This window comes from Nyctereutes procyonoides, unplaced genomic scaffold (genome assembly GCF_905146905.1).
Source record: "Nyctereutes procyonoides isolate TBG_1078 unplaced genomic scaffold, NYPRO_anot_genome, whole genome shotgun sequence".
Lineage (NCBI taxonomy): Eukaryota > Metazoa > Chordata > Mammalia > Carnivora > Canidae > Nyctereutes > Nyctereutes procyonoides.
In genome coordinates this window covers 12331123-12358850 of record NW_026575133.1, presented here as the reverse complement: position 1 = coordinate 12358850, position 27728 = coordinate 12331123, and the positions used below count along the sequence as shown (strand labels likewise).

The 27728-nt window shown below is 38.3% G+C and overlaps 1 pseudogene; it reads left to right on the top strand.

Annotated features, from left to right (window-relative positions):
* Nucleotides 1-27182, top strand: part of LOC129493575 (ferritin light chain-like) — a 53308-nt pseudogene extending 26126 nt beyond the window's left edge.
* Nucleotides 27183-27728: the final 546 nt, after the last annotated feature.

Genomic DNA, 27728 nt, shown 5'->3' with positions numbered 1-27728 from the left:
ACAGAGTATCGGACACCATATTTTTGGGTAGTGTAAGAAAAGCCATGAGAAACACCTTCCAATTCCTCAAGACAAATTAACTTACCTTTCCAAAGACTTTTCCCCAGAATTTCTAGGTACTAAATATTATAAATAGTCTAGTCTAACATCATTTTCTCAGATCTGTCTACACCTGCCTATTTTGCAGAAAGATAAGTAAGTGGCAAGATATTCATATACAGTGAAACCACAGAAATAAAACAAAAACAAGGATGAGACTAGGGTGGTGCTAGACTAGAAACTAGAAGCTTCAGGGCACCTGGGTTGCTCAGTGGTTGAGTGTCTGCCTTTCGCTTAGGTCGTGATCCCAGGGTCCTGGGATTGGGTCCTGCATCAGGTTCCCTTCAGGGAGCCTGCTTCTCCCTCTGCTTATGTTTCTGCCTCTCTCTCTGTCTCTCAGGAATAAATACATAAAATCTTAAAAAAAAAAAAACTAGAAGCTTGACAAAGGCATAAACATATAAGTATATAAAAGGTAGCTTATCCTTACATTTTGTTTTGATTTTTATCTTGATTTTATAGGAAATGTTAAGAATTATGGAGAAATAATGGAGTTTGAATGTCAGTCCATTATTAACTGGTGTGTCTTTAGACAAGTAATTTAAGTTCTCTGAGATTCATGTTTTCCATTTATAGACAAGGCATATAAAAATATTTCTAGGCTGACGGAGGCAGCTCAGTTGGTTGAGCTTCTGACTTCTTTACTTTGGCTCAGGTCATGATTTTAGGGTCATGAGATTGAGCCCCACATCTTACAGGCTCTGTACCTAGTGATGAGTCTGCATGAGATTTTTCTTCTCCCTCACCTTCTGCCCCTCCTGCACTCTCTTTCTTTCTCTAAAACAAATAAATCTTTTAAAAAAAAAAAAATTCTTATGGGGATCCCTGGGTGGCGCAGGGGTTTGGCGCCTGCCTTTGGCCCAGGGCGCGATCCTGGAGACCCGGGATCGAATCCCACATTGGGCTCCCAGTGCATGGAGCCTGCTTCTCCCTTTGCCTGTGCCTCTGCCTCTCTCCTCTCTCTCTCTCTCTCTCTCTGTATGACTATCATAAAAAAAAATTTAAAAAAATTAAAAAAAAATTCTTATAAGGTAATTGTGAAGTGTAGAAAACCGCCTGGTGTATGCAAAAACTTTCCTGATCCTATTCTCTTGCAACAGTGTGTATTGGCACATTTTCAAACGTAACTCTTCACGTGTGCCTTTGGTGATAATGCTGGTAGCCATGGCAAAAGTTCTGATCTTTGTTTCTCAGACTTTGGGCAAAAGATTACTTGCAAAATAATTTATCTCCATTTTCAGAACTTGTTTGCTTCTAAACAATGTTTACCCTATCTTCTGTCTGCTTCTCAGTAATGGTTTTTTGTCTGGATGACAGTATCAAGCTTTGTCAGGATTTGTGTGGAAGAAAGCATTCCTTCTAAATGGACAGGTGTATTGCTTGAAACAGAATAATGGATGACATAGAGATGGACTGTCTGGAGTGGTCTATCATTTTCATTACCTGAACATCACATAGTAATCGTCATGGTTTAGTAACACTGGCATTCTCCTCATCTCTCAAAAAATAATATTCCATCCATTCACAATAACATCCATTTTGGGGGGCCTTAAAGTAACTTTTTTATACAGATATTTTAAAAATAGAGCATTTTATTTTGTCCTTGCAAGTGTTCTTAAAAATCTCCATGCTGTGCAGTATCACTCATCAAGCAAAACAGAACTTATGGGGAAAAAGTAAAATTAGGGGCACAAGACTCAAAAAGTTCATAAGAGAAATATATATATATATTTCAGTAGCACAGTTTTATATATATTAAGGGTTACAAAACACATAATGTTCCAATAAATATAGTACTTTAACTTACAAATATCAGATGTCTGTTTGTGGAAGCAGACCTCTAAAGAGTACAGCTTATGAGTTATTGTAAAGTGGTAGAAGCAGGATTTTGTCTGAAATCAGATGAAAAGTTATCACACTGGGGTGCATGGATGTAGCTCATGACACAGTGACTTGACCTGGCTCGTAAATGTCTGAAGTGTGTGATGCGTGTTTGTTTTGTGGATTCCTACAGAGCTCTGTTCAGTTGGCTGCACTTCTCCAAGTCTACTTTGTATTTCACATGAACAGAAGTGTCCATAAGCAAACACAAAGTGTGTGTATATTGATACCTAATATATCAATCATGTTAGAAGAAATTCATGTTCTCAAAACATGAAATTATAGCAGAAATGACTGAATGTACTTTTTTTAAATGTTTTATTTATTAGACACACACAGCAGAGAGAGAGAGAGAGAGAGAGAGAGAGGCAGACAGACAGACACAGGAAGAAGGAGAAGCAGGTTCCATGCAGGGAGCCCAATGTGGGACTCCATTCCAGGTCTCCAGGATCACGCCCTGGGCTGCAGGCACCGCAAAACTGCTAAGCCACTGGGGTGGCCCTGAATGTACTTTTTCCTCAGAATAAGCACATATGCTATTTTAGATGACAGGAGAGGGTGGACAAAACATTCTCCAGTGATTTTGGTGGCTTTATACAACTAACCAATAATACCTATATTAAGAAAACCACTATCATATCCTTTTCAAGAAGGAGATGAGATTAATGATTCATTGGTTCTATATTGGATTAAGTTTATTTGATGATAAATGGTCAGAGAATAGATACCAGGTAAATTAAATACCATCTATGTTTGGTGTTAAATCTTTATTTAAAGAAAACTTATTTTCTAAGTTCAAATTTATCCCTGATTATATAAAATTCATCCTATTCCCTATGGCACTAATGTTACTGAAGTAAAAGTGAATTCTGGTGAGAAATGCATCGAGTGTCTAGGGGAAACTAGTCTAGGTATTATATATCCCTTGAAAAGTCCATGTCAATTTAGTAGCCATGTGTTTAGAACCCTCTAGATGTGGGAAGAAAAAGCTCAGTGGCAATTATTCTCTGGGACCTCAGTGATAACCCAGGTGTTCTCATCTGAAGGTCTTACTCACAGACTCATATCAGAAATGAAAGATTTTCATTGAACACCTGTCTTTTGTTTTCCCTCTGGCTAACATCCTTGTTTACTTTTTTGATTTATTGAGAGTTCTTTTTTTCTCATTATAATGCTTTAAGTACAATGTTAAAAATAGCATATTGTACTGAAGGGATTATCAGCATCAACAATGGCAATGACAACAGCAGACACATGAAAAAGACAGCAGTGTGATGCCATCTCCCTCCCACATAAATAAAATCTTCATTATCATCCTTGTCTCCAGTCCTTTGGAACAGAGGAGTGCTGGGAGACGCCCACATTCAGTTAAGAATGAGTCTTACTTAAACCACTAAATGGAGAAGGAGGGAGCAACATTCTATATCAGAACAAGCAGCATGACTTCATCATGTCATTCTTTTTTTCCCCCTTGATCTCATTTCTAGAGCCATCCTGAGACAAATAATACAGCATGGGGCACCTGGTGGCTCAGTTGGTTAAGCGTCTGACTTCTGCTCAGGTCATGATCTCAGGGTCTGGGATTGAGCTTCTTGACAAGCCCCTGTTTTGTAGGGCTCTGTGCTCAAGAAGGAGTCTGCTTGTCTCTCTGCCCCTCCCTGTGCTCATGCGCTCTCTCTCTCTCTCTCTCTCTCTCTCTCTCTCTCAAATAAATACATAAAAATCTTAAAAAAAAATACAGGAGATTTTGCACTGCCACTGCCCTCAACTCTTGCTTTCTACCTCCCAGCCCATTGCCTCACGTGCCGGCTGCCTTCCTTTGGATCCCTCATATCTTCTTTTCCCATAACCTTACCTCTCTTTTCCTGGCAAAACGTTGGTACTCTTAGCCCTCACCCCCTCATTTCTCTGTCTTGACCTTATCTCGGGTTTTCACACAAAGGGATCAATAACAGCTAACAGGTAACAGTGGTCTTTGAAATAGGATGGTTCATGGTTAGCCCAGTAGAGTTAGGTTTTCCTCTCCAGTCTTGGCAGTTTCAGGATTACCCTGGGAGGTGACTCCACCTCTCTAAGCTTCAGTGACACCATTTCCAAAATAATTATGATAAGCTGTCAGGATAGCTTTGAAAATAAAATAAGCCATGTAGAAACCTAGCATATAATAAGCACTATAATAATGCTTTCATTTCCCCTATACTGATCATCTTTTGCAGGAAAAAAACAAAAAGCATTTAGGAATTAAAAGCTCATTCCTACCCTTTATAGGATAATACAACTATCACTCAAAGGCCTGAAATAGTTTCTGAGACCTCTGCTTTAAAGATTTCAGGTATGCTTTCCGATGAGAGGTGGTGAGGCCCCAGACCTCAGGCATATTAAAACAAAAGAAAAAACAGACAATGCTGACCTCAGTACTTATTAGCTGAGTTGCCTTGAGTAAGTTGCTTAGTAGCTCTAAGCTTCATCTGTAAAACACAGATAAGAAAAGTGCCTACATCCTAGATGTGTGTATGGTGTGTTGGAATTAAATGAGGTACAGCATTTAAGTGAATAGTTCAGTGTCTCATTTGTATGAAATACATTTTTAAAATGCATTTTGGGGGTTATTTTCATGGTGATGATGAAGATGGTAATGGTGATGGTAATGAGGAAGCTGGTGATGATGACGTCAAAGAGCATAAAAATGAAACTACCAAGACTTCAAGAAGGCTTAAAGTTCTTAAAACTTTTAGTGAAAGAGCTTATTTCTGCCATTATTATGGATAGTTAGTGAGACCATTGATATAAAATGTGCTGTGTGAATTTACTCCTCTACCACAGGATAAATGGATCTATCACCTGCTAACATAAGTTAAATATTATGAAAGTTATCAGAATAATTCACTGAGGGAAATACTAATTGTACTACTTGCTCTTGCTTTAGTGCTTCAAGTAGTGATGGCATCATCATAAATTTAGTCATGGTAACTTCAAATATTTACTGTGGTCCCTTGAGACGCCACTTGAAATGAAATCTCATGAAAATGACAATGCAGAGGACAAAACAATTGAATGTTCATAGGGGTTCTTTAAAATCAGCTCATTTGGGATCCCTGGGTGGCGCAGCGGTTTGGCGCCTGCCTTTGGCCCAGGGCGCGATCCTGGAGACTCGGGATCGAATCCCACGTCAGGCTCCCAGTGCATGGAGCCTGCTTCTCCCTCTGCCTATGTCTCTGCCTCTCTCTCTCTCCCTGTGTGACTATCATAAATAAATAAATAAAAATTAAAAAAAAATAAAATAAAATCAGCTCATTTTCACGGAGAGCACAGGAAATATTTCCAAAGCAGACTAATTATTAGAATAGTTAAATATTAACTTCAGATGCACATTAGTTTTTTCCTGTCCATCTTCAGGATCCTGTGTCATTCCTGTGTAGCCCATAAAGCATGATGTTGCATCACCTGTTCTGAGAACCCATGACAGGTATATATAAGACCTCAACTAGGTAAGTCACAGTCCAAACTTGCCACCTTATGGATCTTTAGATTTAAGGATTGGCTGGAAAAATGTGAGTCTGTAAAAATACTATGTTTCATTAATCTCATTCCCTCCACCATTCTCTCCACAACTGGATACATGTCTTACCTACTAAACAAGTTACATTCCTCCTTTTCTAAGATGACTTTCTAAATTAGCTCTGTCTCCTCAAAAAAGTGTTTACAAATTGGGCAATTGGTTGAAGATTCTTTTCATGTACCTGGCATCTTCCCAAACCTCAGAGAAAATAATGTATTTGGGGCAATGTTCTAGCCTCTGTGTCCAAGAGTTACAATCATACGTCTGTTGCACCTAGCCCTCTGCCCAGCCCTTTTGTGGACATCTTTTGTTGTAGAACCACCCATTAGTAGGTCTTTCTCCTCAGAGAAAGTTTTTGAGTTTTTCTCCTCAGATGGTAAAGAAAAAAAAAAAAAAGACAAAGGCAAACAAATCATTTGCTCCTCTTAGCACACACTATCACCTTTGTCCATTTATGGGTCATTAGGGGAGTTATAAGTAAGGAGATAGTAACATAGCCATTAACTGAGGATTGATAAGCTTAATGGGTAGTCATCTATTATCTTAGCTACTGTCACAAGATGCTTTGGGTGATTAAAACAAGGATTTGGTGTTTGAGAATAGAAGGGAAGCATTAAATAGTAGAATTTAGCACCAAGGCTGAGACTCACCCAAGCTATCTGTGATGGTGGCTTGTATTGATTATTATACAAGGAAAACCATCTGGGGGAGGGGAAGGTAGTATTTGAAATTAGAATCCAGCCCATACTCTATTCACTGAGTGCTGTGTCTTTAGGACAAAATCTGGCCAAAGAGGATGCCTTTTAAAAAAATTGGTATAGAAATAATGTAGAAGCTAGTTCAGGATCTGAATCGATGGATTCAATTCCAGTCAATTGCACTCATCCTTGTGGATGAGGAAAGATGCATTAAACAGAAAGGGTAATTTGATAAGTAAATATAAGGAACCCTAATTCAGAACCTCAGATACAACAGAGCCAGAAGAGTGTGCTCTTACTCTCTCCCCTGTCTACATCCCCCTGTATAGTAGTTTCATTTTTCTCTCCCATCAAAGACTAGCTTTCTCCAGATGTCTAAAACATTAGACTGACAAGTCCTCTAAAGTTTTACAGTTTATAGCTTCTTTCCAGAGACAGTCAGATTTCAAGTTCTTTCCTGATTTATTGTGTCAAATGCTTAGAGAAGAGACTATCTATATTTGAATATTTCCATCTTCTAGGGCTTTCATAACAAAGTACCATAAATTAGGTGGATTAAAATATAAAAAGATAATTGTCTCACAGTTCTGGAAGCTATGAGTTCAAGATCAAAACAGTGTTCTGGAAGCTATGAGTTCAAGATAAAAGTGTCATTAGGGTTGATTCCTTCTAACAGAATGGGGGTGGGATCTGTTTGAGGCTTCTCTCTCCTTGCCTTGTAGATGACTGTCTTCTCCTTCTATTCATGCTACTCTCTGTATACTAATTTCCCCTTTGTATAAACACATCAGTGGCATTGGATTATAGTTCATCCTAATGGACTCAGCTTAATCTGGTTAGCTCTATGAAGACCTTATATCTAGAAAAAGTCACATTCTAAGGGACTGGAAGTTAGGACTTCAACATATGAATTTTGATGGGACACAATACAACCCATAGCATATGTACGGGAGCACCCAACCCACAACTCCATGAGTGTTGTTAGCTAACACCTCTAGTCCCCTATCCTTGGAAATTGTTCTCAGTTAAACAGAAGCTGCCTTGCTTACAACATTATTCTCTATTACTAAAAGACCAACCAGGTCACAGACAAATTGTGTCTGACTTGAAGGTACAAAAGTCCAACCTCTTTGCCTCAAAATTTGAACAGTGTGGTCAATTTAGGCAGCAGAGCTTCTCATGGGTCTGGCTTTGCTTTTGTGACATCTTAGGAGTCTTGTGCATTCGGTTCATCTTCTTTACTCAATTGAAAACTCTTTCCATCTTTCATAATAATTTTATATATTTTATAATATTCATTATCAATAGCATTTTCATTAACATTTACCTTGATCTTGGACACCTGGGTGGCTCAGCAGTTGAGTATACACCTTTGGCTTAGAGCATGATCCCGGTCCGGGGATTGAGTCCTGCATCAGGCTCCCTGTGAAGAGCCTACTTCTCCCCCTGTCTATGTCTCTGCCTCTCTTTTTGTGTCTCTCATGAATAAATAAATAAAATATTTAAAGAAAAAAATTACATTGATTTATCCATTAGATCTGGTAGCATAATGCTGGTATATTCTTGGTAATACATATTGGGAAACCAATCTTGATAACATGAGGCTTACCATCACTTACACAAGGCACACTGAGCAAGCACAGAAAGCACAACCAATGAAGGGCAGGGTACTGACTTTCACTGAGATGTAAATGAACTTCTATTCATTGGATATTAGGCTAAAAAGTGTCATTAAGCTAGAAGATTAAAAGTGAAGTATTCATAATATGAGGGACAGTGCTTTGTTATCACAGAACACTATTTGTGGTGAAACATAGATGAAGAACAACATCATCCTATCCCTTCTCTTCTCTAATTGAAGATATCTTATAAAAGGAGAAATTCAGATGCGTTGAGGAGATTTTTGTTTTTAACAAGACAAAAAGAGAGTTTGCTTCAACACAGATTTCCACCTTTGTCAATTCAGGCATTGTGAATGCCTAATGTACCAGTTCAGTAAGTGAAATAATGAACATTTTGAATTTCTGAAAAGGAAAATTTATGAAATACATTTAAAAGCACAATAATCACAATCACTATAACAAAATGCTACAAGAAATCATTCCATGGAGAGAATCTGTTTTAGTAAACTAATTCTGAAAATTTGTCAAACCATATTTATTGTTAGTATAAAAATAATGTTTCTGGAGAGACTGAAGAGAGCTTATTCATTGAAGTGATATAATTTTTTCCCTACATAATTGTCTGAATCATTGTTTCTTGGATTTAATCTTGGCAACACTTTCTAACATTTGTGTTGGACTTTACAATTGAAAAGCACATTATCAAAGGACTCCTGGTTCTGGCTAAGATGGAGTGACTGTCTCCCTTTAGCCCAACTGAAGAGCCCTCGAGGTAATATAATGAGAAAGCATAGGAAGACCCCGTTAAAATGGAAAGAAGGGAGACTTTCCAGACACCTAAGACTTACAGAACAAGAGAGTAATGAGTTCCCTGGGTTTTCTCATTGCCTCCCATATTTCCTGGACAAGGCAGAAGCTTGCAGAAGCCTCCAGCCCTAAACTGCTAATAGGCACGGAAATAAAATAGTAACGTCAAATTCCTCCAAAGGAAAGCCTATCTCCCCTAGGCAAAGGATCAGAAAAGGGGTGGCCTAAAAAATTGCAACACCCAAACTACTCCAACAAAATGTCAACAGGAAAACCATACATACACACTATGGCTGAAGTGTCAGTGAAAGAGTGGGAACTGACCTACCTCACCTTTAGAGCAACATCCTAGGGAAACAGGGAGCAGAGCTCCAATTTCTGTGCCCAGTAGTGTCTGTGAGGCTGAATGGGGAGCTGATTTTCAAACCCCTGCTCACTGAAATCATGGTGTCTCAAATCCCATGCTGAAATAGGGCAGAGTAGAAAGCTGATCTCCATTATTGCTAGAGTAGAAAAGTACAGGGTACCCTAATTCCCCTGCCAGGGTGATATTCAGCAGAGGCTATAAGCTGAACTTCTATAGCCACCCAGGTTTTAAATGGTGCTGGGTCATATGGTATTTTTATTTTTGATTTTTCAAGAAAAATCGTACTGTTTTCCATAAGGGCTGTACCCACTGACATTCCCACCAACATCACAAAGATTTCTTTCTCTTTACATCCTCATCAACAATGGCAATTTCTTGTCTTTTTTTACTCTAGCCTTTCTGACAGGTATAAGATGATATCTTTGTGTGGTTTTGATGTGCATCTCTTGATGACCAGTGATGCTAAGGACATTTTCATGTTATCTGTTGGTCATCTGTATGCCTTCTTTGGACAAATGTCTATTCAGGTGCTCTGCCCATTTTTTTCATCAGATTATCTGTGGTGTTTTTTGTTTGTTTATTTGTTTTTGGTGTTGAGTTACTTTTTAAACTTATTTTGGATATAAGCCCTTTATTGAATGTGTCATTTGCAAATATCTTCTGCCATTTTGTAGGTTGCCTTTTTGTTTTGTTGATGGTTTCCTTCACTGTACAAATGTTTTTTAGTTTGGTATAATCCTAATAGTTTATTTTTACTATTGTTTTCCTTGTCTGAGGAGACACATCTAGAAAAATGTTACCAAGACTACTGTTAAAGAGATTAATGTTCCTGTGAGATTATTTTTGTGTATAGTGTAAGAAAGTGGTCCCATTTCATTATTCTATGTGTAGCTGTTCAGTTTTCCAGGACAATTCACTAAGGGATTATCTTTTCCTCATTGTATATCCTTCCTCTGTCCATTATATGACCAAATTAATTGATCATGTAAGAGTGAGTTTATTTCTGGGCTCTCTGTGTGTCTTCTTTTGTGTTAGTACCATACTGTTTTGATTGGAAAGCTTTGTACTATATATTGAAATTTGAGATTGTGATACCTCTAGCTTTGATCCAATAATTCTACTATTGGGTATTTACCCAAAGAAATGAAAACGCTAATTTGAAGATATATGCACCTTTGCTTTATAACAGCACTACTTATAATAGTCAACATATGGAAGCAATCTAAGTGTCCATCTTTAGATGAATGGGTAAAAAAGATATATACACACACACACATGCACACACATACACACACATATGCACACACTGGAATATTACCCAGCCATAAAAAAGAATAAGGTCTTTCTCATTTGCAACAACACGGTTGGATGTGGAGGGTATTATGCTAAGTGAAACAAGTCAGACAGAGAAAGACAAATACTCTAGAATTTTACTCATCTGTGACATCTAAAACAAACCAAACACAGACTTTTAAATACATAGAACAGATTGATGGTTGCCAGAGGGGAGATAAGTGGGGAAATGGGTGAAATAGATAAAGGGAATGAAGAGGTACAAGCTTCCATTAATAAAATAATTAAGTCAAGGAAATGAAGAGCACAGCATAGGGAATAGAGTCAATAATACTGTAATAATGTTGTATGGTGACTACATTTATTATGGTGAACATTAATGTATAGAATTGTTGAATCAATATGTTGAATATCTGAAAGTAATATACCATTGTAGGTTAATTATCTTTCAATAAAAATAAATTATGCTGAGAAATGGGATTAACTGGAACTCTGCTTCCTCCTTTTTCTTCCCCTGTATCAGTGAAACCCAGTGTGAAACTAAGCTTCCACTTCAACCTGCAGCAATAAATGATGTGAATCAACTAGTGCTTTCCAGTTGTGTCTGAGGTACAATTCTGCTTCCAAAGGGTAAAAACACTCAGTTTCAAAAATTATTCATCCTCATTTATAGATAAATAAACTAAAACTCAGGGAGTTTAATTAACCTGCCTAAGACCATACAGTTGGTAATTCAAAGAGAGGTATATGGTTTTAGATTTTTCCTGGGAAGACATAGATACATTTTTTTTCACTCCCTTGAACTAATCAAAAAAGCCAGGCATTATTCCTATAATGTCTTCAATGCCATTATTTACTTTTACTTAAAGGTTAAGCTTTAACCCCACAGATAATCCCTCTCCCACCCCCCCACCTTAGGCAAAACATCCGGTAGATCTTAATGCTGTTCTAAGAAGAGAAGACCAGATAGCTCCTAGATGGCTATAATCAATCAGACGAGGGTAAAGCCAATGACAGGTTTCTTTAATTCTCAGCAATGTGAAAATGCAGACTCAGGTAGGAAAGCTGGTAATAATAACAAAAACAAGGAGTGAATACAAGCCACACATCACAATTGTCTATGGATCCACTGACCAGACCATCAAAGGAGATGTGGCTCTCCTTCATACAGGTGAAACCAACCAAGAGATATTAGCCTTCAGATATGAACAGCCCATTTACCCCAAGCCTGTTTGGAAAATATTTATAAAATATTTTGGATCATCTACTGGTGTGAGCAGAATCAGAAGGGTCAAGTTGGTGAAGCACTGAGAGATTCTATGGCAGAGCCTGAAATCTCTTGCCTCTGTGTGCGTGTGTGTGTGTGTGTGTGTGTGTGTGCATGCGCACGCACATATATTCATTGTTTCCATTAGTTCATTTGCTGGGAAACAATAATTAAAAGACCAGAATTATAAAGGTGATCCCTGTGTGGAACACAAATTTACTTTCTCTACAAATAGTTTCTGATTCCTTCCCACCCAAACCCCCTCAAGTCATAGAGAGGGTCAGGACAGAAAGTGTAGGTGACACAAAGAAAATCATCTCAACTATTAGGAAAACAAATAAAGAAATAACACTGACAACAACAAAACAAAGACCATTATCTGATAATGCCTTCTTATATAGGAAACATTGTTAGGCTTTTTCTCTAGCGCTTGAGACACCTTCTTAAGGTAAGAATTATCCATGAAATAGATTTGGTCATTATAATATTGTTTGACAGAACTGAATTAATGTATGTTAGTTATAATAGATTATGTTTTGATAGAGCACAGGATCCTTAAGTATCTGGCTTCAGAGCCATCTGAAGTACAAGTTCATGAGGCTATTCAAAAAAGAACCATCCCGGCAAAAGCATTTTTATAGACTTGTATATCATCCCCTACCCTTCTCACAGTCCCTGGGCCCCCAGCCTTATCTGAACAAAGCTTTTAAAAAGACCCAGATTTGTTGCCAGTTAGCATAGGCATCTAAGAAGTCACGTATCCAATGTTCCACAGAAATTAAATTTTGAGAGGAGAATAAAGCAGAGAGTAAAGTTGAAGCAGTGGATTGCACAGAGAAATGAGCAAAAGAACAGAAGCAGAAACAAGAGATTAAAGGCTATCCAAAAATTCAGAGAGATAAAGATTGGCAAAATAATAATAATATAATATATTATAGAAAGATTAGAGACAGGAAGAAGTAGGAAAATATTTTTACTCCTTATACTTTGCCAGCTTCTATATCCATATCCATGAAATCTCCTAAGGGACTGTATACTTAAAATAGTTCTCACTCCAAGCCCTATCCAGTTTAGGCAAATTAGTTTAAGCAAGTTTCTTTTCTTTGCATGCCAAAGACAAGTGGGTATTCTCAGGTGCACAGGGCCTTTCACCCAAGGTCATACCTTTCCTGGGGCAGTTTATTTAATTGTCAGCAAACTGTGGAGAAGATAATAGCATTTTCCTCACTGTTCAGGTACCCATAACATAAACTTTGCAAACCATCAAGTGAATGAGGACAAGAACTAAGAATGTTCCTGGCAAACCAGAGACTATGATAACAAGAACTATTACAGCTATGGGAAGCAGGCCCTGAGGGCCCATGACACCTTGGTGATCTGACCAAGATAAGGGGCAGGAGGTCCAGACCAGGTATTTCCTTTTTGCTTCTGAAGCTTTCTGATTCCTTCTTTTCATAGTTTTATCTCTATTTAGCACTTTTTCTTATAACATTACAGCCAGAAAGGCTAATCTGATCCATGTTGCCATATAAATAATGACCAAAAGTTAGAATCAAAATGTGAGAAGTGTAATTTGAGTCCTTAAAGTAAGAAAACAAACAACTTATGCAAGTTTAAGGATGATTTTTCTAACTTCAGGCCATTAATCATGGACAGGTCTGTCTCTGAAGCTATCAATCCTGACACTGCAGTTCTGGAACAAAGAGAAATAGCAAGCAAAGTGACCTACGTGTCTTCTCCCCATGAGCTCAGGTGCCTGGCAACTGATATAGACATAGAAAGTGAGTTGCATTGTGTTGCTTCTCTGTCCTTGTGATTTTGAAAGATCTGGACTGAATCATCAGGAGGTCAAGTCACTGCTACTCTAAGGAGACTCTGAGTTACATATTGTAATGTTCAGAGATATTCTCTGGTCATCTCAGGAATGGAAAGCAAGGCAGTAATTCTTTGCATCTATAAGAACAATATAGCCAACTGTCCTTTTCACTCTTATGTGCCTAGTGTGGGATTTGGGTAAAGGAAAAAGATATTGTCACTTGGGACTAAATTTGCAACTCTATTATTGTCTATTCATTATCATCAACCAGTTTTGTGGCTATAAGCATGGACTCTGATTTAAATGCCAACTTTGTCACTCACTAGGTATATGACCATGGATAAATAAATCATTTCAACTTGCTCAACCTTACCATAAATGAGGATATTGACTACTTACCTTATGGGTCTATTGAGAGAAAAGCATGAACTAAATAAATGTAAAGCGTACATAAGACTTTGGGCAAATTCACTTTTGAGAAGTACTTGCTATTATAAAAAAATAATAAAATTAGGACAAACTTAACAAAGCCATTCTCCAGGACCAAGTGAGAAGTAATCTCAAAATGTTTTTTAAAACTTCTGTGAAGAAGAGGAAGAAGGGTATAAACTGAGTAAGTGGTAGCTTCAATTTTATATTCAGGTATTTCACTCAGCCCTGTTGAAGGACTCACAATTAAACTACAGAATTCTGGATAAGTAAAGCATGTGTGCACACATGCACATACACACCTAGATCCCTCTATATAAGATGATTTTGTCCTAGAGATCTTTTCATCTTCACAGATATATCTTCTTCAAATTTGTTACTTGGCTACAAACTTGTTGTTTGTCTAGATGTATTATAATCCATTAATCTACTATGCACTCCATTTTGGTGGAGTTACTAGAAAAAGGTCGATGATTGTTGTGTAGCTAACAAGAAGATAAAGGAAATAAGAAAGAGCTGGAAATGTAACTAAATGCCTAATCATTCAGGGAACTGTAGAGACGGGCTTTAAAAGTCAACAACTTGCACATTCAGGGTTGAAAGAGATTGACGAAGTGTTTTACAAAAATGTTATGCTGAGGCCCTTAAACAAAACGTATGAAAGCTCACACCCAAACTTAGCTAACCCATTATTATCAATGATTTTAAGAATTGTCAATCTTTGGGGTGAAAAACAATGAAATGGAATTGCTTCTTTTACTAAGTTTAGGTTCTATATTCAGCAGGTAATATAAAAATTGCATGTTGTCAAAATTGTATTGGAAAGTCCCTTGAGGCACCTAAAATGTATAATATATGCAGTTGGAAATATACAGCCCTGCACAGTAATATATATGTACCCCGAAGTGAAAGAACCACTGAATTTGATAAAGGAAGGAACAAAAAGAAAGTCCCCAGGCTTATGTCAGGGAAGTAAAACCATTCTGCTTTCAAGAAAACTGTCAAAACCCTGGCATTTTTCCTTGAGCAGTAGAAGGACCTCCCATACTCTAGTTGTTATGTCCAGGTAAAAAGTGACCCACAGGTGAAAAATAACCTACCTCCACATGGGTTGTCACAGCACATTAAAAACACATTTATGAATAAAAAGTCTCTATTAGCTATACCCATATTAGAGCCTATGCCTTATAAAAATTAATTATGCATTAAGTTAAATTCACCCTGCTGCTGTTGGTGATGCTGATGCAGAGTGTCTTTTTCACTCTTGACCAGCACTGGGATTATGATGAGCTTCAACTGTATTAACTCCAGCCAAGAGAAAATCATAAAACAATCTCCTCCCTGAAAGAGACACAGGCCTGTGGGAGAGGGTCATTGGTTGACCTGCAGTGTAATGTGCTGCTGCAGACATTCATTAAGCAGAGTCCTGAAGAGATGGCCCTTAGCAGAGAAACAGAGTAAGGCTAGAAATGTGGTCATTCTTTCATGTTGCCACATGAACTTTGCCTCCTGCCTGCTCCCAGCAATCAATCCAAACTTCCTTTTAGGGATGCATTAATCCAAGACAAAGATGCAGTAATATGGTCAGAACAACATAAAACTAGAAAATGTCAATGCTGGAAAGGGCTTTGTACTGAACTGCATCACTTTGTGAAGAAGGAAGCAGGCACAACAGAAACACCACATACTGAAGGTAACATTACACAGAAGGAAAAAATATATATCTCCATTACCAGTCTTCCTTTTATATTTCCTATTGCACATGTTTGTTACTCTATTAATTTCACTTTAATTTTTTTCCTCAATCTAAGGGGAAGGGAATCCTTACAAGGCAATTACTCCTCTCTCATTTGAACACATTAGTGTGTTATGTACTATTTATTTATTTTCTTGATTATTCTTTAAAATGCCCATGTAAAACTTCTGTACTTTGTTCAGGTCAAAGATTCAAAGAACAACAGGAGAAGCCAAGTGACTGATAAAGAGCTCGATATTCACACCACTGAAACAATACAGCTTAATGCTGAATAGAGTGGGTAGAATGGAATTAACAGTTAATGAGAAATCTACTGTTGGCCAGATATTGTGTAGAGGTCTAGCATACATTCCTCACCTTGCAGAAATTCTGTGATATCAATTCTGGCATCCTCATGACCCTTTTATAGGTGAAGCAACTGAATTCCAGGCAGTTTAAGAAAATAATTCAAGATTTCCTAGCAAGTAAATGATAACTGAGATTTAAACTCAAGTCTACCTACTTCTGAAAAGCACACTATCTCAACTCCCACACATCAGCCCCAAGGCAAGAGATATCTTCTGCAAAGCTATTTTTTTTTTTGCATCAGAAGTAGATGCCTCATAAATAGAGTTGGATTTCTTTCAAAATAGAAACAATATAAGGGTGGGAGATATGACTACCTCTCTGTAACATTTTGGCTTCTAAAAGCTTTTTGCAAAAACTACATAATAGGTCGTTAGAAAAATGGAACAGATTTTTATATGCCATTTTTCCAAATGGGATAACAGAAGCCAGATGAGCTCTTGGAGTTCCCAAGGTAAGTTAATAGGGGGCCCAGCCTGCCAACAGATCTCGTACCTCCAAGTCCAGATCTCTCTCTACCACATTATGCTGCTAAGAGATGTGAACAGAGGGACCCTTGGTGATTCTTACATTTCTAACAGTAGGTACTTTTTTCCCCCCTCAGAGAAGTTAAATTGTTTCCTCCACTCAAGATAGGAGGGTGGAAGGTAAAATGTTTGTTCCACCACCAGGCTTAGGAGCTGCTAAAACATGCTGGATTTAGCCTTGTCTGTCTCCTTCCCGCCCTCAAGCCCTCTTACCTAGAGAAACTACAGTAGAAACATTTCATTGGAAAATCTCCCCTTAGAGAAAGGGTCAGCCCTGGAAGAATTATAATATGCCTCATGCTGAGAGCTGGCTCAGTATGGTTGGCTATTCCAGCTCTGTAAGGACCAGTAGCAAAAGGAAAGGGTCCCACTGTGCCCCACTTGAGCACTGATCTGTTTACTGTATGCAAGCTTAACCTCCAAATGGTCTCTGGGCTTTGCAAGTCCCAGGGACAGATATTCATCCTTCAAATAAATAAGTGAGCTAACATTAGTAAGAGCTTTACCAAGTTCTACCACATAAATAATCTAATTAAATTCTGAACTGAATCCAATATGTACTTTGCATTTTTGTACTGAACTGCATTTTGTCATATAGGGTAACTGCTTAGTGATGAAATTACTGAATTGACTGATTTGGCCTTGAAAATCCTATGCCCTTTTCTCCACACCTTCGTTTCATTTACTTAATCACTTCAGACTGTTTAAACCTTGGTGGTGGGAATTTCCCCTCAAAAGCTTTTGGAGACCTTGCCTTTCAGTGTCTCAGATATCCAGGCAGTGACCAGCTCCTGAATGCTAGAGAGAGCTCTTCCATGAGGGAGATACTTCACAAAGAAGCAAAGACTAGATCACTCAGACATGTGCCCCCCTCTTTATTACTATGTAGATAGGAGGGGCTAGACTTTGGTCTGATGCTCAGTGAATGCATCATGTATGCTTTTGACTTGAATTTTCAATCTCATTTCTTCTCTCCATTTGGTACAATAGTTTATAGCTTCTTATCACCAATGTCACAATTGTCTCCCTGTATGCTAGTTCATTCTGGAGGCCTCCCATTCTTAAGAAGTTTTTGAATTTGTTGTTGCAGAGAGAGAGAGAAACCTAAGTGGAGGAAGCATGATGGAAGAGAAAGAACAGCAGATTTGGGCCTGCTGCTTTGTCCTTTAAATAAAACTCACATGCATCTTAATATAGTCTATTTGTATGAATCCTTATATGTGATGCCATGCTACCTCTTCCAAGCAATTGCTCTGTCCTGTTTTCTGCATTGACCCTCTACAATTTGATCATTTCTATTAATCTACAATTTCTGATCCCATTTCCTGGATCTTTATAGTTTTTCTAGTCTCTTAATTTGTTAAAAAAAAAAAAAAGGCAAACTTCTGAGACACAGGTTGTGGTTCTGGGGTCTTGGGATGAATGCCTCATCAGGCTCCCTGCAACAAGCCTGGTTCTTCCTCTGACTATGTATCTGCCTCTCTCTGTGTGTCTCTCATGAATAAATAAAGAAATATATATATATATATATATTTATATATATATATTTTTTTATTTTTTATTTTTTTTTAATTTTTTTTTTTATTTATTTATGATAGTCACACAGAATGAGAGAGGGAGGCAGAGACATAGGCAGAGGGAGAAGCAGGCTCCATGCACTGGGAGCCCGACGTGGGATTCGATCCCGGGTCTCCAGGATCGCACCCTGGGCCAAAGGCAGGTGCCAAACCACTGCGCCACCCAGGGATCCCTATATATATATTTTTTTAAAGACAAACTTCTTCCTCTGGCTTATTGCATATGTTCCCTTGTCATTTCTGCAGTCATAACACTTACCTTTTATCTGTGTGCTCTCACTCTCACTATTCCATTCCAACAACTATATATAAAATCTCCCTTTGGTAAAATCTAATCACAAAACACCCTAACACCCAACACCCAGGCAAGGGAGCAACAAACCACATGAGTTCTGGAGATCGCTACTCCTCAGTGGAGCCTATATTCATCTATAAATGGGACTTTGACTACATTATCTGAGGAAGAAAGAAGGAAAGGAAGGAGGAGAGGAGAATGGTTAGTTTGTACATGCAAGATGACTGATCAGAATCTGAGAGGTGAAATGAACTGAAGGAAAATAGAATCTACTATTTTAAATTTTACCAATGGAGAAAATAGTATGTCAGTAGAGCTCAGATAGAATGGGTCATGGACTCCATTGAGATCATATGAGAGCTATGAACATTTAACAGAAGAAAGTGTAAGTATATATAAAGTAGATATATGCATACAATTTCACGGAAGCCTATTCCAACCTTAGGTTATGAAATAACCTAAGAGCCATGAAATTGGCAGTCAGCGCAAGACTCAGTGCCACTAGTGTTTGGGCCACACATTTGGTACTTAATTTAGAAAACATGTATTTATGTTTATGTATTAAAAATCATCTTGATTTTCTCTAGTTGTTCCATGTATAGTAAATTAGCATATTTAACTATGACACTTGCTGAATAGGTTTACATTAAATATGTAGAGGGAAAGAAGGAAATGTGTAATCATCTAGGTCAAATTAAATAGATAGATTTGTGTTACAGACACCATTTTACATTAAATTCAATAATTTCAAAACCTTTTTTTTGTTGTTTTTGTTAAATACATTTACCAATCAGCAAACAATAATTTATCACATGAAGTATTCTATTTTTAGGTGGTAATATAATGCCATATTGAGAGTTTAGATGATTGGAGTTCCACTTCATATCCCAAGATATTTGAAGTTGAAAGATTATCAGGTTAGGTTTTATATTAAATTGATAAAGTGCAAACTAGAGAAAGAAAGAGGTGCCTCTCTGCTTGGGTGATAAATGATAGTGCATCTAAAATGTTATTACAATTTCACTGAATCATGAAACATAGCAAATATAATTAATCATAAAACCATACCAAATCTGCTGAAGACAGATAAAAAAAAACTCAGCAATATTCTAAAACCTAATAAAGGGGTGTTTAAAATGTTGCTTTAACCTTAAGTGTTTTTAGATGACTTTATATTCTTGTTTAAAACCAGTTTTGTTATATTCCACAATAAGAATATATAATGCAATTCACTAGGGCAGGTAGAATTAGGCTCCAAAGTCCTGGAAGTATCTGGAAGACAAATAAGTGAGAAAGTATCCAAATGTCATAAAATTATCAAACTCATAAATGTATTTTTATTAACATGTTCATTAGAAAGGCCAGTGAATGCTAAACCCTCAAGCTTTATCATGAAGGAGAAGTTGTCCAACTAATTCATGAGATTATAATTGCTGGTATAGCACATGCAGTTATGAAAATTCACAGATGCCTTAGTTCTCCCTTGAATAAGGGGCTCAGTGTGGTCATTGTAAAGAGAAAAATTCTCAGGATCTTTGATATGAACTTAAGTAGATGGGGGACATAGGGAGAGGTTTGTAAAAGGGTAAAAAACTTTCAGCTGTAAAGTCTGAAGATATAATGTATAACATTTAACTATAGTTGATAACATTGTATTATTGTATAACTGAAATTTGCCAACAAAGGAAAACTTAAATGCATATATATGTATATATATATGCATAATTTTAAAAATAAGTAAATCATATGTAATATAATAGTTACCTTATATACATATTATATATAAGATATATACAAATATATAATAAACAAATATATGAGGTGATGGATATGTTAACTACATAGGAGAAATTCTTTCACAATGTATATATCTTAAAATTTTATTTTATTTTTAAACTCCTTGAGAGCAGGAACCCCAACTATTTGGTTTGTTATCTCCAGTCCCAAGCACGGTGTGGGGTATACACAAGGGTTCAATGAATATCTTCTAATGTCCAGCAGCCATCAAGCATTTTGTGAGGACTCATGTCTCACATGTAGGTTTGATTCTAAGGTTGATGTGTGATACAACAGTGATAGTCACATATCTGAAGTTCCTTAGGGAATTGCCAAGTTGGAAACTAGCATACAGTCTCTTTTCCTTCAGGGAGCTACTAGATCACTGTTTCTAAACTTACATCCAGATAAGGCTTGAGTTTAGGCACCAAGTATAGTACAAAATAATAGACCTGCAATTCGGTGGGGTCAAGTGAGGCCTAAGGGCCACAGAATCACTGTAGGGTAGTATAGCACTGTCTTGTCACTCATTTCTCTAAGTTCCATGGCCAATTCCCATGTCAGAATGAGTGCAAGTGAGGGGATTTCACAGTAATGCTGAACTGACCAACTATTGTAGGCAGGCTCAGGCTAAAGGGGCCTCAGGTTTTCACTACCTTGACAATCTCTTCCAGCTGGAGGAAGCTTAAGTGATCACCCAGCCTCTAGGGAGCCCAGCCACAAGTAAGACACCTCATGGGAACTCTATTTATTCCCTTAGCCATGGTCTGTAGGAAAGAGGTTATGGGCCCCTTTTGTGGGGCATAGATCTGTGCTGCTAAGGTCTTTCTTGGAGTCATCCTTGGGTCTCTGCACAGGCTTAAATTGAGCCACTAAAGGCCCAGGTGCCAAGGAAGCCAGGGCAATAGAGCTTATTCTCACTGTTTCCAGTCAGGTATGAGAAGTGAAGCCTTGGGGGTTGAGGACCAACCATGTGGCTTTTTGGGTTCAATGACAGGCCAACCCAGTTTAATTTCACTTTAAACCTTGCAACTTGCAACTTCACCATATACTTGCTGGGCAGCAGAGGGAAGGGGCCAAAGATCTTAGGCACAGTGTAGATAGGGGATGAAGGGGCCATCATGGAGGCCATGGTGGTAGCAGCTGATGGCAGCAGTGGAAGTGGCAGCAGGGTGGGTGGCAGCTATGGGGAGGTTGACTGGTCTTGCAAGAGGATGAGTTCCAGTTTCTTCAGTTTTTTTCTTCTCTTCTTGGCATCCTAGCAGTAGAGGTACATGCAGCTGATGCTCCTCTTCGGCTGCTCCATGACCTAGTACATCTCCAGGGCACCCATGCTGTTGCAACAATTCAGTTCCCTCTGGACTGCACAGAAGAACTTTGCTAGGCTTGTTTACTCTTGTGCACTATCCTCTGCACCAGCACAGGTTTGTGGTCTATGCTGCAGAAGAGTCTGCATGGTATGTGCTCAGTGTAGATGGCCCCTGTCTTTCCAAGTCTCCCTGGGAGATGATTTGGCAAAAAAAATCACACACTGGGGGAACTCACTGCTGAACTCAGCCAGGACCTCCATCTTAGAGGGGCTGCAAGCAGCCAGAGTGGCATCAGGGCAAAGTGGTCTTTGGGAGGGGGTCACCAAGGCTTCAGGCATGCAAACCCTTCCACTTGTTTCAAGCTGGGAGTGGAAGGCAGCTCTCAAGGTCTGGATCAGGTCTCCCCGTGTAATGTGAATCCTCCAGGCAGGAGCTTGCAGGAATACACCTGTTGTCTCTCACACAGCCACTGAGCCCACATATCTTCCCTCTGCATGCTGCTATTGCCTGGATCGTTCTTTAGATATCTTACAATTTTATTTGTAAATTATACCTCAATAAAGCTGGAACTTCAGTAGCCTAGAGTCAATTTCTAATCTAAAGAATTCAGAGTCAAAAGACTCATGTCAGTTCCAGACTGGAACGAAAAGGAGTGTGCATTCCTAGTCCAAATTGTAATATCATTTCACTGGATGGTTTTCGGAGATTTATAGATTTGGAACTGGTAGGTAGAGTATATGCTGTATTCACTGGAACTCATTTTACTTAAAATGATAAAAATCTAATCCAAAATAGCTTAACAGGGGATCCCTGGGTGGCGCAGCGGTTTGGTGCCTGCCTTTGGCCCAGGGCCCGATCCTGGAGACCCGGGATCGAATCCCACATCGGGCTCCCGGTGCATGGAGCCTGCTTCTCCCTCTGCCTGTGTCTCTGCCTCTCTCTCTCTCTGTGTGTGTGACTATCATAAATAAATAAAAATTTTAAAAAAATAAAAAATAGCTTAACAAATAAAACAAATAACAAAAGGAAATTTATATAATGCCCCATAAAAGTAGGAAGTCAAAGGAAATCTGAAATCAAATATTGAAATATCATGGGGGCTTTCCTTTGTTTCTCAGTGTTCAAAAAGGTATACTAATACATTAGCCATAGCAACATATTTAAGTATGCCCTAGAAATTTAAGATAGTAAATAATTAGGTAATTTTTATAACCTGTTCTCATCTTAGATTCACATTCTAATCAGTTGTAAGGAAACTAATAACCAACATGAAGGATATTTCATAATCGTAATAGTTTGAGTTAATTATTTTATATCAATGTTTTAATTATTGTCAAGTCTGGCAAACTTTCAGTTTTTGTACTGTGCCCTAAAGACTCAGAGATTTAGGTTGAAGTCAGCACACAAATATTTAGGAGGTACCAAGAAATTTAGAGCCACATAATCCTGAGGTCATTTAGCTTCCTTACCAGCCATGTGACCTTAGCCAATTCACTCAACTTTTCTGAGCCTTAATTTTTTCATCTGAAAAATAAGGATAAAAATATTACTACCTACTCCAAAAGGTCATTTTAGTTAATAAAGGATACCATATGTGAAATCTACATAGCACAGTGCCTACCACACAGAAAAAATCCAGTCTAATTACAGTCCTTTCCCTAAGTTGAACTGTAACTCTAATTTCTATTTATTCAAAAATATTGACTGTCTACTATGGACCAGGTATTATAGTAGATATCAGTAATTTAAATATGAGTAATACAGGTTCTTTTTTAATATTTTATTTTATTATTATTCATGAGAGACAGAGAGAGAGAGAGAGAGAGAAAGAGAGAGAGAGAGGCAGACACAGGCAGAGGGAGAAGCAGGCTCCATGCAGGGAACCTGATGTGGGACTTGATCCTGGGACTCTAGGATTATGCCCTGGGCTGAAGGCAGGCGCTACACCACTGAGCCACCCAGGGATACCCACTAATACAGGTTCTATATCATTCAAGCTCTTAAATTCTTGTGAGATGAAAGGAGAAAAAAATGTCAGGACCCTGGTAGGTACATGCTGTATTTAGCCTTTCATGTTGTACTGGGAATCAACCATCTCTTCCCTAATGATGAGGCTTTATAAGAAAAAGTCCATCTTGGGACACCTGGCTAAGTCAGCTAAGCATCTGATTCTTGGTTTTAGCTTAGGTCATACACAGTCTCAGGGTCATGGGATCAAGGCCAAAGTCTGGCTCACGCTCAGCAGAGTCTGCTTAAGATTCTATCTCCCTCTCCTTCTGTCTCTCTACCCCCTCCCAAAATAAAGAAATAAAACTTTAAAAAAGGGAAAAGAAAAAGTTCATCTCAATGAACTGACTGCAGCCAGTTACAGATTTATTTGCTCCTTTTCGACTTCTATCGCTTTACTTAAGTAGCCTATGAAGAAGGAAGGAAGGAAGGAAGGAAGGAAGGAAGGAAGGAAGGAAGGAAGGAAAGAAAGAAAAAAAATAGTTAATCTTCCTGAAAATGAGCTCCTTCCCCAGATACAGCTTGGTCCTATATATGGATAACTAATTGCCAAGTTACCCTGCTGGTCAGTCAGACATGCCATAACATATATGAATATTAACAGTAGGCAGAGCATAAAATCAAAACAGTGATCTCATTCTAAAATAGGAATTCAGAATGTGATAAAATATGAGATGACTCACTCTTCTAAATATAGCCTCGTAGCATATATGTTTTCGGCCCAATTATTTACTCACTTGCTAAGAGGAAGTCAACAAAATTCTCTTATGGGTCCAGAAAAAAGAGGATCTGTATCAAGTGTAGTCAACTTGAATTGCACTAGTTCCTCCCAAGAGCAAAGCCCTACAGTTTGGCAGTCACTTTAGGTCCTAAGGGGATTTACTATGTCACTGCCACTGAAGCCAAAGTGTATATTCAACCTCCTTGAATATGGACTAATGGAAATTGTATTTGAACCTACAACTCCTGGACTGAAAGAATTGCTGAGGGATTGAATTTCTAAATATAAATACAATAACTCTCTGTGGATATAGCTGAAGCATCTCTCAGCGCCTTAACTTGATGGGTTCTGCCAATCACAGGGGACAGTGGAGAGAAGTGTTGAATAGTAGAGAATTGAAAGTGACTTTTTCAATTCACAATTTACTCATTAGCTTTTACTTGGGCATATATAGAGAGTATAAGACCATCAGATTATAAGTCATGAGAAAACATGAATTGTGTATACCTTTTCCACCATCGTATGCTTAGAATCTAGCACAGTCCCTGGTATATATTTTTTGCTCAGTAATGAACTCCTAGCAAGATCATGACACTCAATAGAAAAGGACCTTTTGAAGACAATTATTCACTCTGTCACCTGCTTCCCTCTTTACACACTGGGCAGCCAACTCTATGCAAAGTGCTATCCAATATCACTCCCTTAGCATTCTATTTATCTCAGTGGCAAAGACAGGCATCATTCAGCAAACTACAATAATCTAAGGTTGAAATTCAGACTGTGTAGGAGTTTTTTAAAGGTAATGAATGTTAAAAACTATTTGATAGGAATTCATGGAAGGCTGGGCATTGAGAGGTAAGTAAAAGTTTCATCATAAGTTGGTTAACACAAGAAGTTTAAAAAAAGAGAGAAGAAAAAAGCAAAGTTTAGACAAAAACTGCTACTTCATTACACAAATATATATTTTCATTATTCTAAAATAAAATACACTAAATTTTAAAGAAATAAGGAACACAAGAAAACTTCTTTATGAATGCTAAGTTCAACATAATGACATACAAGCACATTGGTAAAGCCCAAACATCTCTTCAAATTATTTTACTTTATCTGTTTCCTCCTTTGTAAATGTGGATAGTTACTATGCCTACTTCAGAGGACTGTTCCAATGATTACTTAGACACTTCTTGTGGGACTCCTGATATACTGTTTTTCTAAGAGGATTTTTTTTCAGATATTAAAAAGGAAGGAGCAAAAAGTTTTGATAATAACTTTAAAATAAATGAATTACATCAAATTAAACAGGTGTAATTTCTGTAGGGTATATCAGATCAGCATCAATAATATCAGATGTATTATAAATTTCCAAGAGAGGAATATAGTATACTACATTTCCAAACTTAACTTCCTCACCTACAGAACCTTATTTTATGAAGCAGCCAAAAAACTCTTGTTCTGTGTTACCCATTTTGAGAATCACTGATTAAGAGCAAGTCATTCGGGACACCTGGGTGGCTCAGCAGTTGAACGTCTACCTTTGGCCCAGGACATGATCAGGGAATCCTGGGATCAAGTTCCACATCGGGCTCCCTGCAGGGAGCCTGCTTCTCTGCCTGCCTGTATATACCTCTGCCTCTCTCTCTCTCTCTCTCTCTCTCTCTGTCTCTCTCTCTCTCATATGAATAAATAAAATCTTAAAAATAAAAAAAAGACCAAGTCACTCATTTTAAAGAAAGGGAACTAAGCCAAGACTGGACTGAAATGAAACAAGGAAGGTGCCTAGGATGCAGAATTTAAGGAGGCACTCATTCTCAGGGCTGACACTACACTTTCATAATTCTTACAGTTAGTATGTAGATTTAAGGGCTTCCTGCATGTTTCACTTGTCTTATCCTATCCAGGTCCTAGGACTGAGACCTTAAGAATGAAATTAGTCACCCACATGATAGACCTAGGGTGTTAATGTAGGCATCCTGGTTTCCATACTAATCTCTTCCCATAATATTACTCTTGAGAATAACTTGGAAACTCTTGAGAAATATCAAACATCTGAAATACCAATTGTCTGATCCCTAACCAGCCAACCTCAGAAGTGCTCTGTCAGTTCCCTCACCCCAGGTTAGCATTGGTTAGCATTGGTTCTAGTCTGGGACCTTACTAAGAAAGTATCAAATATTGATTTAACTTAGGATTTAAACAAAATAAAACTCTTGGGAGGAGGCTCAAGGGAGTGGCATAGGAAGATATTGATTCTCCTCCTTCCATGGAGACAACAAATTTACACCTGTGTATGGAATAATTTTCCTCTGAAAAGGACCTGAAAGCAGGACCTCCACAACAAAAGACAAAGTAGACACATTAAGAGGAGTAGGAGAGGCAAAGACACCACCTCCCCCAGGAATCCTGCCTCTAATGCAGTGCATCCCCAATTTGATGGATCTCAAAAATACAGAACTCTCCTTGGAGGAATGATGAGACTGTGCCCCACATCAAGCACCCAGACTCTAGCTGCTGAGACTGAAAAGATGAGCTCCCAAAATGTCTGGATTTGAAAATCAAGGGTGTAAGACCAGAAGAATTACACAACTATAGGCAATGAAAATAATACTCTTAGAGGGCTTGTGCACAAACACAATAACCATGAGATTCAGTACAAAAGCAATAGATTTAAGTTTAAAAGTAACTAGGCAATAAGAGAAGGAAACTCACTAAATTTAAAGCAGGTTCCAGAGAAGTAGAAACCTACAGAGGACTTTACCAATGAAGGATGAACTCGTGGAAGCCATTTTTGCTATCTCATGCCATCTTCCTGGTGAGATGGTAACGATAAGGTATCGTTTTTGGTGTCCTCCCTCTAGCCTGATAGCTAGCACTGGAGGCATGCGCTATCCTGTGTCTAATTGGGCTGGCCAAGCACCCACTGCCCTGTCCATCCTGTGCAACACTCAAGCTGCCACCAGGATGAGTGAATGTTCTGAGGCCTGTCCTCCTTACTCAGCTGCCAAGACACCAGTGGGCTGGATGAGTCTCTGAGACCTGCCCTCCCCATGCAGACACCTAACCACAACCCGGAATGTCAAGTGGTTTGAATGTTGTTTTCCCATGTAGTGGCTGAGCCACAAGTCCAGATGAGTGCACCAAGCCCTGCCATCCCTACACAGTAACCACAACCTAGTGGTTGTGACCCACATAGCTAGTGGGCACATGTGACCCACAGCTAGTGGGCACATGTGACCCACAGAAGAGATGACAAGAGAAGGCCTGGATTTAGTGTGAGGGGAGATTGTGCTTCTGTGCAACACAGAACAGCTCCTTCACAAGATCACTCTCTCAAGACTGAGAGAACTAGCCACTTCACCTAATACACAAAATCACAGAGACACAGACAAAATGAGGAGATAGAGGATTATGTTCCAAATCAAAGAGGCAGATCTCCTGAAAAAGATCTTAATAAAATGGAAATAATCAATGTGCCTGAAAAAGAGTTCAAAATAATGGTCAGAAAGACGCTCACTGATCTCAGGAAAAGAATAGATAAACACAGTAAGAACTTCAACAAAGAGATAAATAAGTTATAAC